We start from the raw sequence: 13,512 nt of genomic DNA on the forward strand, positions 1-13,512 counted from the left end.
ATAGCTCCATACTTCCATAGCTCCAGAGCTCCAGCCTGGCTGGTGGCTCCATAGCTCCATACTTGCAGCCACGGAGCTGGCGAAAATTGCACTAAGTGCGAAAGCCCATTCATTTACAAGGGCGTGTCCACAAGGCGGCGACATTTCCCCGTTACCGGTGGCTGCTTAGCGGGAGAGTGGCAGAGCTTATCCGAGCGGCTGGAACTCTGCGCCGGCGTGGTCGAGCGGCTGGCCTCGGTAGTTGAGGTACCAGGGGCGGGCTGGGGAGCTCCAGGCGGGGCTTGTGAGAGAGTGAAGCCGAGCGGCTGGAACTCTGGGCCGGCCTGGTCGAGCGGCTGGCCTCGGTAGTTGAGGTACCAGGGGCGGGCTGGGGAGCTCCAGGCGGGGCTTGTGAGAGAGTGTAGCCGAGCGGCTGGAACTCTGGGCCGGCGTGGTTGAGCAGCATGCCCGCGGAGGTGGCTCTTCCATAGGCAGGGAGGGTGCTGGAGCTCCACACTTCCCTAGGCACGGAGGGTGCTGGAGCTCCACACTTCCATAGGCAGGGAGGGTGCTGGAGCTCCACACTTCCATAGGCAGGGAGGGTGCTGGAGCTCCACACTTCCATAGGCAGGGAGGGTGCTGGAGCTCCACACTTCCATAGGCAGGGAGGGTGCTGGAGCTCCACACTTCCATAGGCAGGGAGGGTGCTGGAGCTCCACACTTCCATAGGCAGGGAGGGTGCTGGAGCTCCACACTTCCATAGGCAGGGAGGGTGCTGGAGCTCCACACTTCCATAGGCAGGGAGGGTGCTGGAGCTCCACACTTCCATAGGCAGGGAGGGTGCTGGAGCTCCACACTTCCATAGGCAGGGAGGGTGCTGGAGCTCCACACTTCCATAGGCAGGGAGGGTGCTGGAGCTCCACACTTCCATAGGCAGGGAGGGTGCTGGAGCTCCACACTTCCATAGGCAGGGAGGGTGCTGGAGCTCTACACTTCCATAGGCAGGGAGGGTGCTGGAGCTCCACACTTCCATAGGCAGGGAGGGTGCTGGAGCTCCACACTTCCATAGGCAGGGAGGGTGCTGGAGCTCCACACTTCCATAGGCAGGGAGGGTGCTGGAGCTCCACACTTCCATAGGCAGGGAGGGTGCTGGAGCTCCACACTTCCATAGGCAGGGAGGGTGCTGGAGCTCCACACTTCCATAGGCAGGGAGGGTGCTGGAGCTCCACACTTCCATAGGCAGGGAGGGTGCTGGAGCTCCACACTTCCATAGGCAGGGAGGGTGCTGGAGCTCCACACTTCCATAGGCAGGGAGGGTGCTGGAGCTCCACACTTCCATAGGCAGGGAGGGTGCTGGAGCTCCACACTTCCATAGGCAGGGAGGGTGCTGGAGCTCCACACTTCCATAGGCAGGGAGGGTGCTGGAGCTCCACACTTCCATAGGCAGGGAGGGTGCTGGAGCTCCACACTTCCATAGGCAGGGAGGGTGCTGGAGCTCCACACTTCCATAGGCAGGGAGGGTGCTGGAGCTCCACACTTCCATAGGCAGGGAGGGTGCTGGAGCTCCACACTTCCATAGGCAGGGAGGGTGCTGGAGCTCCACACTTCCATAGGCAGGGAGGGTGCTGGAGCTCCACACTTCCATAGGCAGGGAGGGTGCTGGAGCTCCACACTTCCATAGGCAGGGAGGGTGCTGGAGCTCCACACTTCCATAGGCAGGGAGGGTGCTGGAGCTCCACACTTCCATAGGCAGGGAGGGTGCTGGAGCTCCACACTTCCATAGGCAGGGAGGGTGCTGGAGCTCCACACTTCCATAGGCAGGGAGGGTGCTGGAGCTCCACACTTCCATAGGCAGGGAGGGTGCTGGAGCTCCACACTTCCATAGGCAGGGAGGGTGCTGGAGCTCCACACTTCCATAGGCAGGGAGGGTGCTGGAGCTCCACACTTCCATAGGCAGGGAGGGTGCTGGAGCTCCACACTTCCATAGGCAGGGAGGGTGCTGGAGCTCCACACTTCCATAGGCAGGGAGGGTGCTGGAGCTCCACACTTCCATAGGCAGGGAGGGTGCTGGAGCTCCACACTTCCATAGGCAGGGAGGGTGCTGGAGCTCCACACTTCCATAGGCAGGGAGGGTGCTGGAGCTCCACACTTCCATAGGCAGGGAGGGTGCTGGAGCTCCACACTTCCATAGGCAGGGAGGGTGCTGGAGCTCCACACTTCCATAGGCAGGGAGGGTGCTGGAGCTCCACACTTCCATAGGCAGGGAGGGTGCTGGAGCTCCACACTTCCATAGGCAGGGAGGGTGCTGGAGCTCCACACTTCCATAGGCAGGGAGGGTGCTGGAGCTCCACACTTCCATAGGCAGGGAGGGTGCTGGAGCTCCACACTTCCATAGGCAGGGAGGGTGCTGGAGCTCCACACTTCCATAGGCAGGGAGGGTGCTGGAGCTCCACACTTCCATAGGCAGGGAGGGTGCTGGAGCTCCACACTTCCATAGGCAGGGAGGGTGCTGGAGCTCCACACTTCCATAGGCAGGGAGGGTGCTGGAGCTCCACACTTCCATAGGCAGGGAGGGTGCTGGAGCTCCACACTTCCATAGGCAGGGAGGGTGCTGGAGCTCCACACTTCCATAGGCAGGGAGGGTGCTGGAGCTCCACACTTCCATAGGCAGGGAGGGTGCTGGAGCTCCACACTTCCATAGGCAGGGAGGGTGCTGGAGCTCCACACTTCCATAGGCAGGGAGGGTGCTGGAGCTCCACACTTCCATAGGCAGGGAGGGTGCTGGAGCTCCACACTTCCATAGGCAGGGAGGGTGCTGGAGCTCCACACTTCCATAGGCAGGGAGGGTGCTGGAGCTCCACACTTCCATAGGCAGGGAGGGTGCTGGAGCTCCACACTTCCATAGGCAGGGAGGGTGCTGGAGCTCCACACTTCCATAGGCAGGGAGGGTGCTGGAGCTCCACACTTCCATAGGCAGGGAGGGTGCTGGAGCTCCACACTTCCATAGGCAGGGAGGGTGCTGGAGCTCCACACTTCCATAGGCAGGGAGGGTGCTGGAGCTCCACACTTCCATAGGCAGGGAGGGTGCTGGAGCTCCACACTTCCATAGGCAGGGAGGGTGCTGGAGCTCCACACTTCCATAGGCAGGGAGGGTGCTGGAGCTCCACACTTCCATAGGCAGGGAGGGTGCTGGAGCTCCACACTTCCATAGGCAGGGAGGGTGCTGGAGCTCCACACTTCCATAGGCAGGGAGGGTGCTGGAGCTCCACACTTCCATAGGCAGGGAGGGTGCTGGAGCTCCACACTTCCATAGGCAGGGAGGGTGCTGGAGCTCCACACTTCCATAGGCAGGGAGAGTGCTGGAGCTCCACACTTCCATAGGCACGGAGGGTGCTGGAGCTCCACACTTCCATAGGCAGGGAGGGTGCTGGAGCTCCACACTTCCGTAGGCAGGGAGGGTGCTGGAGCTCCACACTTCCATAGGCAGGGAGGGTGCTGGAGCTCCACACTTCCATAGGCAGGGAGGGTGCTGGAGCTCCACACTTCCATAGGCAGGGAGGGTGCTGGAGCTCCACACTTCCATAGGCAGGGAGGGTGCTGGAGCTCCACACTTCCATAGGCAGGGAGGGTGCTGGCACATCCACACTTCCAGCCACGGAGCATGCTGGCACTTCCACCTTGCTTGCTAAGTCGGCGTGATCTTGCCCAAAAAGTCCCTCCTCACCTCCAGCTGGAAGTGGAAAAAAATCCTCCACCTGCTTGGCCGAGGTTCTGGAAGCCAGCAGCTCGCAGAATGTTGCCAAAGTTTCACTGGAAGGAAAAGAAAAGAGAAGACCGAGTGCGCATTTCACCTACCGCCGAATGTCCACAAGAGGGAAGTGTCACTCCGTCGCAGAATCTGCGCCGACGCACTCGGCACCCTTCGAATTTATGGTGCCGGTGCGGGTGTTCTGGGTGCAAAAAGGCCGCCCAAGTGGTAGAAAAAAATCAGACTTCGTCTCTTAGGTCGAAATTAATGCCAAGTTTTGAAATGCGCTGGCAGGGGTGGACCAGGGCCCGTTAGAAGTGCTTAGCCGAGGTCCTGGAAGCCTAACCCGGCGTGATCTTGTGCAAAAAGCCGCTGCTGAGCTCCAGCTGGAAGTGTAAAAAGAACCGGGCTGGATCAAAAAAAGAACCGGGCGGCCCGTTAAAATTGCTTAGCCGAGGTCCTGGAACCCTAACCCGGCGTGATCTTGTGCAAAAAGCCGCTGCTGAGCTCCAGCTGGAAGTGTAAAAAGAACCGGGCTGGTTCAAAAAAAGAACCGGGCGACCCGTTAGAAGTGCTTAGCCGAGGTCCTGGAAGCCTAACCCGGCGTGATCTTGTGCAAAAAGCCGCTGCTGAGCTCCAGCTGGAAGTGGAAAAAGAACCGGGCTGGATCAAAAAAGAACCGGGCGACCCGTTAAAATTGCTTAGCCGAGGTCCTGGAAGCCTAACACGGCGTGTTCTTGTGCAAAAAGCCGCTCCCGAGCTCCAGCTGGAAGTGTAAAAAGAACCAGGCTGGATAAAAAAAAGAACCGGGCTGGATCAAAAAAGAACCGGGCGACCCGTTAAAATTGCTTAGCCGAGGTCCTGGAAGCCTAACACGGCGTGATCTTGTGCAAAAAGCCGCTCCCGAGCTCCAGCTGGAAGTGTAAAAAGAACCGGGCTGGATAAAAAAAGAACCGGGCTGGATCAAAAAAGAACCGGGCGACCCGTTAAAATTGCTGAGCCGAGGTCCTGGAAGCCTAACACGGCGTGATCTTGTGCAAAAAGCCGCTCCCGAGCTCCAGCTGGAAGTGTAAAAAGAACCGGGCTGGATAAAAAAAGAACCGGGCTGGATCAAAAAAAGAACCGGGCGACCCGTTAAAATTTCTTAGCCGAGGTCCTGGAAGCCTAACACGGCGTGTTCTTGTGCAAAAAGCCGCTCCCGAGCTCCAGCTGGAAGTGTAAAAAGAACCGGGCTGGATAAAAAAAGAACCGGGCTGGATCAAAAAAGAACCGGGCGACCCGTTAAAATTGCTTAGCCGAGGTCCTGGAAGCCTAACACGGCGTGTTGTTGTGCAAAAAGCCGCTCCCGAGCTCCAGCTGGAAGTGTAAAAAGAACCAGGCTGGATAAAAAAAAGAACCGGGCTGGATCAAAAAAGAACCGGGCGACCCGTTAAAATTGCTGAGCCGAGGTCCTGGAAGCCTAACACGGCGTGATCTTGTGCAAAAAGCCGCTCCCGAGCTCCAGCTGGAAGTGTAAAAAGAACCGGGCTGGATAAAAAAAAGAACCGGGCTGGATCAAAAAAAGAACCGGGCGACCCGTTAAAATTGCTTAGCCGAGGTCCTGGAAGCCTAACACGGCGTGATCTTGTGCAAAAAGCCGCTGCCGAGCTCCAGCTGGAAGTGTAAAAAGAACCGGGCTGGATAAAAAAAGAACCGGGCTGGATCAAAAAAAGAACCGGGCGACCCGTTAAAATTGCTTAGCCGAGGTCCTGGAAGCCTAACACGGCGTGATCTTGTGCAAAAAGCCGCTCCCGAGCTCCAGCTGGAAGTGTAAAAAGAACCGGGCTGGATAAAAAAAGAACCGGGCTGGATCAAAAAAGAACCGGGCGACCCGTTAAAATTGCTTAGCCGAGGTCCTGGAAGCCTAACCCGGCGTGATCTTGTGCAAAAAGCCGCTCCCGAGCTCCAGCTGGAAGTGTAAAAAGAACCAGGCTGGATAAAAAAAAGAACCGGGCTGGATCAAAAAAGAACCGGGCGACCCGTTAAAATTGCTTAGCCGAGGTCCTGGAAGCCTAACACGGCGTGATCTTGTGCAAAAAGCCGCTCCCGAGCTCCAGCTGGAAGTGTAAAAAGAACCGGGCTGGATAAAAAAAGAACCGGGCTGGATCAAAAAAGAACCGGGCGACCCGTTAAAATTGCTTAGCCGAGGTCCTGGAAGCCTAACACGGCGTGATCTTGTGCAAAAAGCCGCTCCCGAGCTCCAGCTGGAAGTGTAAAAAGAACCGGGCTGGATAAAAAAAAGAACCGGGCTGGATCAAAAAAGAACCGGGCGACCCGTTAAAATTGCTTAGCCGAGGTCCTGGAAGCCTAACACGGCGTGATCTTGTGCAAAAAGCCGCTCCCGAGCTCCAGCTGGAAGTGTAAAAAGAACCAGGCTGGATAAAAAAAAGAACCGGGCTGGATCAAAAAAGAACCGGGCGACCCGTTAAAATTGCTTAGCCGAAGTCCTGGAAGCCTAACACGGCGTGATCTTGTGCAAAAAGCCGCTCCCGAGCTCCAGCTGGAAGTGTAAAAAGAACCAGGCTGGATAAAAAAAGAACCGGGCTGGATCAAAAAAGAACCGGGCGACCCGTTAAAATTGCTTAGCCGAGGTCCTGGAAGCCTAACCCGGCGTGATCTTGCCCGAAATTCGGCCTCTATACTTCCATTTTAGGTACCAGGCGCTCATAGTGTGTTGGTCCCACTAGTCAGTGTACTGGTCCCACTCGCTAGTGTACTGGTCCCCCTAGTCAGTGTACTCATCCAGTTACCCCCCGTTTTCCAAAACACCATCGGCACGTATAAGGGGGGGACTCCTGAGAGAGATGAGGTATATGGCAGCGCAACACCAATCCGCTCCGCGCTGGTTCCCATGTCGGCTACGGATGAATAAAACCAGCCTGTCCCCCCTGGAGCTCACGAGACACGGAATTTTTTCTAAGTGCCAACGGCTCTTCCGAGCAAACGTGTCCGCTCCGGCTGGTTCCCCCGTCGGCCTCGAATGACGAAAAATGCCGGTCTCCGCCCGGAGCTCATGACAAACGAAAAATTTTCTAAGTGCCAACGGCACTAGCGAGCGAATGTGTCCGCTCGGCGCTGGTTCCCGGGTCGAACCCGGAAGACGAAAAACGCCGGTCCTCGCCCGGAGCTCATGACAAACGAAAAATTTTCTAAGTGCCAACGGCACTAGCGAGCGAATGTGTCCGCTCGGCGCTGGTTCCCGGGTCGAACCCGGAAGACGGAAAACGCCGGTCTCCGCCCGGAGCTCATGACAAACGAAAAATTTTCTAAGTGCCAACGGCACTAGCGAGCGAATGTGTCCGCTCGGCGCTGGTTCCCGGGTCGGACCCGGAAGACGAAAAACGCCGGTCTCCGCCCGGAGCTCATGACAAACGAAAAATTTTCTAAGTGCCAACGGCACTAGCGAGCGAATGTGTCCGCTCGGCGCTGGTTCCCGGGTCGAACCCGGAAGACGAAAAACGCCGGTCTCCGCCCGGAGCTCATGACAAACGAAAAATTTTCTAAGTGCCAACGGCACTAGCGAGCGAATGTGTCCGCTCGGCGCTGGTTCCCGGGTCGAACCCGGAAGACGAAAAACGCCGGTCTCCGCCCGGAGCTCATGACAAACGAAAAATTTTCTAAGTGCCAACGGCACTAGCGAGCGAATGTGTCCGCTCGGCGCTGGTTCCCGGGTCGAACCCGGAAGACGAAAAACGCCGGTCCTCGCCCGGAGCTCATGACAAACGAAAAATTTTCTAAGTGCCAACGGCACTAGCGAGCGAATGTGTCCGCTCGGTGCTGGTTCCCGGGTCGAACCCGGAAGACGAAAAACGCCGGTCTCCGCCCGGAGCTCATGACAAACGAAAAATTTTCTAAGTGCCAACGGCACTAGCGAGCGAATGTGTCCGCTCGGCGCTGGTTCCCGGGTCGAACCCGGAAGACGAAAAACGCCGGTCTCCGCCCGGAGCTCATGACAAACGAAAAATTTTCTAAGTGCCAACGGCACTAGCGAGCGAATGTGTCCGCTCGGCGCTGGTTCCCGGGTCGGACCCGGAAGACGAAAAACGCCGGTCCTCGCCTGGAGGTCCCAGCAAAATCGGCGAAAAAACGACTAAGTGTCAACTTTCGAAAAAACGGCTAAGTGTCGACTTTCGAAAAAACGGCTAAGTGTCAACTTTCGAAAAAACGGCTAAGTGTCAACTTTCGAAAAAACGACTAAGTGCCCACGGCTCTGCGGGGCTTGTGAGTCCGCCCCGCGCCGGTTCGGCGGTCGGCCTCAAAAAGCAAAAAATCAGCCTCTCTCCCTGGAGCTCACCAAAAATTTGTCGAAATTTTTCTAAGTTCTCCTCGAGGTACCAGGGGGTGAGGTACCCGGGCTAAGGTGCAGTACCTTTTTTGGTCTTCAGGTGCGCCAGAGTACAATGAAATGGTCCCAGTAGTCAGTGTACTCATCGACTTTCCCCCCGTTTTCCAAAGCACCTCGTTTACGAGTATGGAGGAGATGGTGCTGGTCTCCCCACGGCGTCGGACACGCCGTCCTCGACAGCACAAGGTCGGATAGAAGACCTGGAAAGCGCCGTGGCACGCGCTGGAGGTGGGCACTTTGGCGAAAAAACGACTAAGTGTCAACTTTCGAAAAAACGACTAAGTGTCAACTTTCGAAAAAACGGCTAAGTGTCAACTTTCGAAAAAACGACTAAGTGTCACCTCTCTGAAAAAATGGCAAAGTGTCGCCTCTCTGAAAATTTTCTAAGTGCCCACGGCTCTGCGGGCTCGTGCATCCGAGCCGCGCCGGTTCTGCAACCGGCCTAGAATGACGAAAAATAACGGTCTCCTCCTGGAGCTCACAGCCAATTGTGGCGAAAAAGTGGCAAAGTGCCCACGGCTCTGCGGGCTCGTGCATCCGACCCGCGCCGGTTCTGCAGCCGGCCTAGAATGACGAAAAATAACGGTCTCCTCCTGGAGCTCACAGCCAACTTGGCAAAAAGTTTCTAAGTGCCCACGGCCCTGCCGAGCTTTGGCGTCCGCCCAGCGCCGGTTCCGCAGTCGGCCTCCAATGACGAAAAATAACGGTCTCCTCCTGGAGCTCACAGCCAACTTGGCAAAAAGTTTCTAAGTGCCCACGGCCCTGCCGAGCTTTGGCGTCCGCCCAGCGCCGGTTCCGCAGTCGGCCTCGAATGACGAAAAATAACGGTCTCCTCCTGGAGCTCACAGCCAACTTGGCAAAAAGTTTCTAAGTGCCCACGGCCCTGCCGAGCTTTGGCGTCCGCCCAGCGCCGGTTCCGCAGTCGGCCTCGAATGACGAAAAATAACGGTCTCCTCCTGGAGCTCACAGCCAACTTGGCAAAAAGTTTCTAAGTGCCCACGGCCCTGCCGAGCTTTGGCGTCCGCCCAGCGCCGGTTCCGCAGTCGGCCTCGAATGACGAAAAATAACGGTCTCCTCCTGGAGCTCACAGCCAACTTGGCAAAAAGTTTCTAAGTGCCCACGGCCCTGCCGAGCTTTGGCGTCCGCCCAGCGCCGGTTCCGCAGTCGGCCTCGAATGACGAAAAATAACGGTCTCCTCCTGGAGCTCACAGCCAACTTGGCAAAAAGTTTCTAAGTGCCCACGGCCCTGCCGAGCTTTGGCGTCCGCCCAGCGCCGGTTCCGCAGTCGGCCTCGAATGACGAAAAATAACGGTCTCCTCCTGGAGCTCACAGCCAACTTGGCAAAAAGTTTCTAAGTGCCCACGGCCCTGCCGAGCTTTGGCGTCCGCCCAGCGCCGGTTCCGCAGTCGGCCTCGAATGACGAAAAATAACGGTCTCCTCCTGGAGCTCACAGCCAACTTGGCAAAAAGTTTCTAAGTGTCACATCTCTGAAAAAACGGCTAAGTGTCGACTTTCGAAAAAACGGCAAAGTGTCACATCTCTGAAAAAACGGCTAAGTGTCGACTTTCGAAAAAACGGCTAAGTGTCAACTTTCGAAAAAACGGCTAAGTGTCGCCTCTCTGAAAAAACGGCAAAGTGTCAACTTTCGAAAAAACGACAGAGTGTCGCCTCTCTGAAAAAACGACTAAGTGTCGACTCTGAGAAAATGGCAAAGTGCCCACGGCTCTGCGGGCTCGTGCATCCGACCCGCGCCGGTTCCCCAGCCGGCCTGAAATAAGGCAAAACCAGCCTCTCCGCCTGGAGCTCAGAGCCAACTTGGCGAATATTTTCTAAGTGCCCACGGCTCTGCGTGGCTACGGCGTCTGCCCAGCGCCGGTTCCTGGGTCGAACCCCGAGGACGAGGAATGCCGGTCTCCGCCTGGAGGTCCCAGCTTAATCGGCGAAAATTTTCTAAGTGCCCACGGCTCTGCCGGGCTCGTGCATCCGACCCGCGCCGGTTCCCCAGCCGGCCTGAAATAAGGCAAAACCAGGCTCTCCCCCTGGAGCTCAGAGCCAATTGTGGCGAAAAAACGACTAAGTGTCAACTTTCGAAAAAACGACTAAGTGTCAACTTTCCAAAAAAACGGCTAAGTGTCGACTTTCGAAAAAACGGCTAAGTGTCAACTTTCGAAAAAACGACTAAGTGTCGCCTCTGAAAAAACGACTAAGTGTCGCCTCTCTGAAAAAACGACTAAGTGCCCACGGCTCTGCGGGGCTTGTGAGTCCGCCCCGCGCCGGTTCGGCGGTCGGCCTCAAAAAGCGAAAAATCAGCCTCTCTCCCTGGAGCTCACCAAAAATTTGTCGAAATTTTTCTAAGTTCTCCTCGAGGTACCAGGGGGTGAGGTACCCGGGCTAAGGTGCAGTACCTTTTTTGGTCTTCAGGTGCGCCAGAGTACAATGAAATGGTCCCAGTAGTCAGTGTACTCATCGACTTTCCCCCCGTTTTCCAAAGCACCCCGTTTACGAGTATGGAGGAGATGGTGCTGGTCTCCCCACGGCGTCGGACACGCCGTCCTCGACAGCACAAGGTCGGATAGAAGACCTGAAAAGCGCCGTGGCACGCGCTGGAGGTGTCACTGTGGCGAAAAAGTGACTAAGTGTCAACTTTCGAAAAAACGGCTAAGTGTCAACTTTCGAAAAAACGGCTAAGTGTCAACTTTCGAAAAAACGGCTAAGTGTCAACTTTCGAAAAAACGGCTAAGTGTCGCCTCTCTGAAAAAACGGCAAAGTGTCAACTTTCGAAAAAACGACTAAGTGTCAACTTTCGAAAAAACGACTAAGTGTCACCTCTCTGAAAAAATGGCAAAGTGTCAACTGCGAATGTGGTGGTGCATGGAAGGAAGTGGAGGACGGCCGCCTCCTTAAACACAGGCCGAAGAGGAGCGTCAGGGCCGGCTCCTTAAACACGGACCGAGTGTCGCCCTTAACACAGACCAAGCGGAGGACGGCCGCCTCCCTAAATACAGGCCGAACCGGAGCGCGAGGGCCGCTCCTTAAACACGGACCGAGTGTCGCCCTTAACACAGACCAAGGGGAGGACGGCCGCCTCCTTAAACACAGGCCGGAGAGGAGCGTCAGGGCCAGGCTCCTCAAACATGGACCGAGTGTCGCCCTTAACACAGACCAAGGGGAGGACGGCCGCCTCCTTAAACACAGGCCGGAGAGGAGCGTCAGGGCCAGGCTCCTCAAACATGGACCGAGTGTCGCCCTTAACACAGACCAAGGGGAGGACGGCCGCCTCCTTAAACACAGGCCGGAGAGGAGCGTCAGGGCCAGGCTCCTCAAACATGGACCGAGTGTCGCCCTTAACACAGACCAAGGGGAGGACGGCCGCCTCCTTAAACACAGGCCGGAGAGGAGCGTCAGGGCCAGGCTCCTCAAACATGGACCGAGTGTCGCCCTTAACACGGACCAAGGGGAGGACGGCCGCCTCCTTAAACACAGGCCGGAGAGGAGCGTCAGGGCCAGGCTCCTCAAACATGGACCGAGTGTCGCCCTTAACACGGACCAAGGGGAGGACGGCCGCCTCCTTAAACACAGGCCGGAGAGGAGCGTCAGGGCCAGGCTCCTCAAACATGGACCGAGTGTCGCCCTTAACACAGACCAAGGGGAGGACGGCCGCCTCCTTAAACACAGGCCGGAGAGGAGCGTCAGGGCCAGGCTCCTCAAACATGGACCGAGTGTCGCCCTTAACACGGACCAAGGGGAGGACGGCCGCCTCCTTAAACACAGGCCGGAGAGGAGCGTCAGGGCCAGGCTCCTCAAACATGGACCGAGTGTCGCCCTTAACACGGACCAAGGGGAGGACGGCCGCCTCCTTAAACACAGGCCGGAGAGGAGCGTCAGGGCCAGGCTCCTCAAACATGGACAGAGTGTCGCCCTTAACACAGACCAAGCGGAGGACGGCCGCCTCCCTAAATACAGGCCGAACCGGAGCGCGAGTGTCGCTCCTTAAACACGGACCGAGTGGAGGACGGCCGCCTCCTTAAACACAGGCCGAACAAAATGACACAAAGTGTCAACTGCGAATGTTGTCCATCCAAGGAAGGAGCGTGATGCCCGGCCGGCTCCTTAAACACAGGCCGAGAGTCGCCCCGGACGGTCCGCCTCGCGGCGCCCGTCTGCTCGGATAAAATGACACAAAGTGTCAACTACGAATGTTGTCCATCCAAGGAGGGAGCGTGATGCCCGGCCGGCTCCGAAAACACAGGCCGAGAGTCGCCCCGGACGGTCCGCCTCGCGGCGCCCGTCTGCTCGGATAAAATGACACAAAGTGTCAACTGCGAATGTTGTCCATCCAAGGAAGGAGCGTGATGCCCGGCCGGCTCCTTAAACACAGGCCGAGAGTCGCCCCGGACGGTCCGCCTCGCGGCGCCCGCCCGCTCGGATAAAATGACACAAAGTGTCAACTACGAATGTTGTCCATCCAAGGAAGGAGCGTGATGCCCGGCCGGCTCCTTAAACACAGGCCGAGAGTCGCCCCGGACGGTCGCCTCGCGGCGCCCGTCTGCTCGGATAAAATGACACAAAGTGTCAACTACGAATGTTGTCCATCCAAGGAGGGAGCGTGATGCCCGGCCGGCTCCGAAAACACAGGCCGAGAGTCGCCCCGGACGGTCCGCCTCGCGGCGCCCGTCTGCTCGGATAAAATGACACAAAGTGTCAACTGCGAATGTTGTCCATCCAAGGAAGGAGCGTGATGCCCGGCCGGCTCCTTAAACACAGGCCGAGAGTCGCCCCGGACGGTCCGCCTCGCGGCGCCCGCCCGCTCGGATAAAATGACACAAAGTGTCAACTACGAATGTTGTCCATCCAAGGAAGGAGCGTGATGCCCGGCCGGCTCCTTAAACACAGGCCGAGAGTCGCCCCGGACGGTCGCCTCGCGGCGCCCGTCTGCTCGGATAAAATGACACAAAGTGTCAACTACGAATGTTGTCCATCCAAGGAGGGAGCGTGATGCCCGGCCGGCTCCGAAAACACAGGCCGAGAGTCGCCCCGGACGGTCCGCCTCGCGGCGCCCGTCTGCTCGGATAAAATGACACAAAGTGTCAACTACGAATGTTGTCCATCCAAGGAGGGAGCGTGAGGCCCGGCCGGCTCCGAAAACACAGGCCGAGAGTCGCCCCGGACGGTCCGCCTCTCGAGGCGCCCGCCCGCTCGGATAAAATGACACAAAGTGTCAACTACGAATGTTGTCCATCCAAGGAGGGAGCGTGATGCCCGGCCGGCTCCGAAAACACAGGCCGAGATTCGACCCCGGACGGGCCGTCTTCTCCCGGCGCCCGCCCGCGTACGCCCCCCATCCCCGGTCGCCCGTCTGCTCCCGGCGGGCCTCCGAGTACCCCCTCACCCAACTGACCGA

Source organism: Syngnathus leptorhynchus, unplaced genomic scaffold (genome assembly GCF_054491065.1).
Source record: "Syngnathus leptorhynchus isolate UIUO unplaced genomic scaffold, UIUO_Slep HiC_scaffold_347, whole genome shotgun sequence".
Taxonomy (NCBI): Eukaryota; Metazoa; Chordata; class Actinopteri; order Syngnathiformes; family Syngnathidae; genus Syngnathus; species Syngnathus leptorhynchus.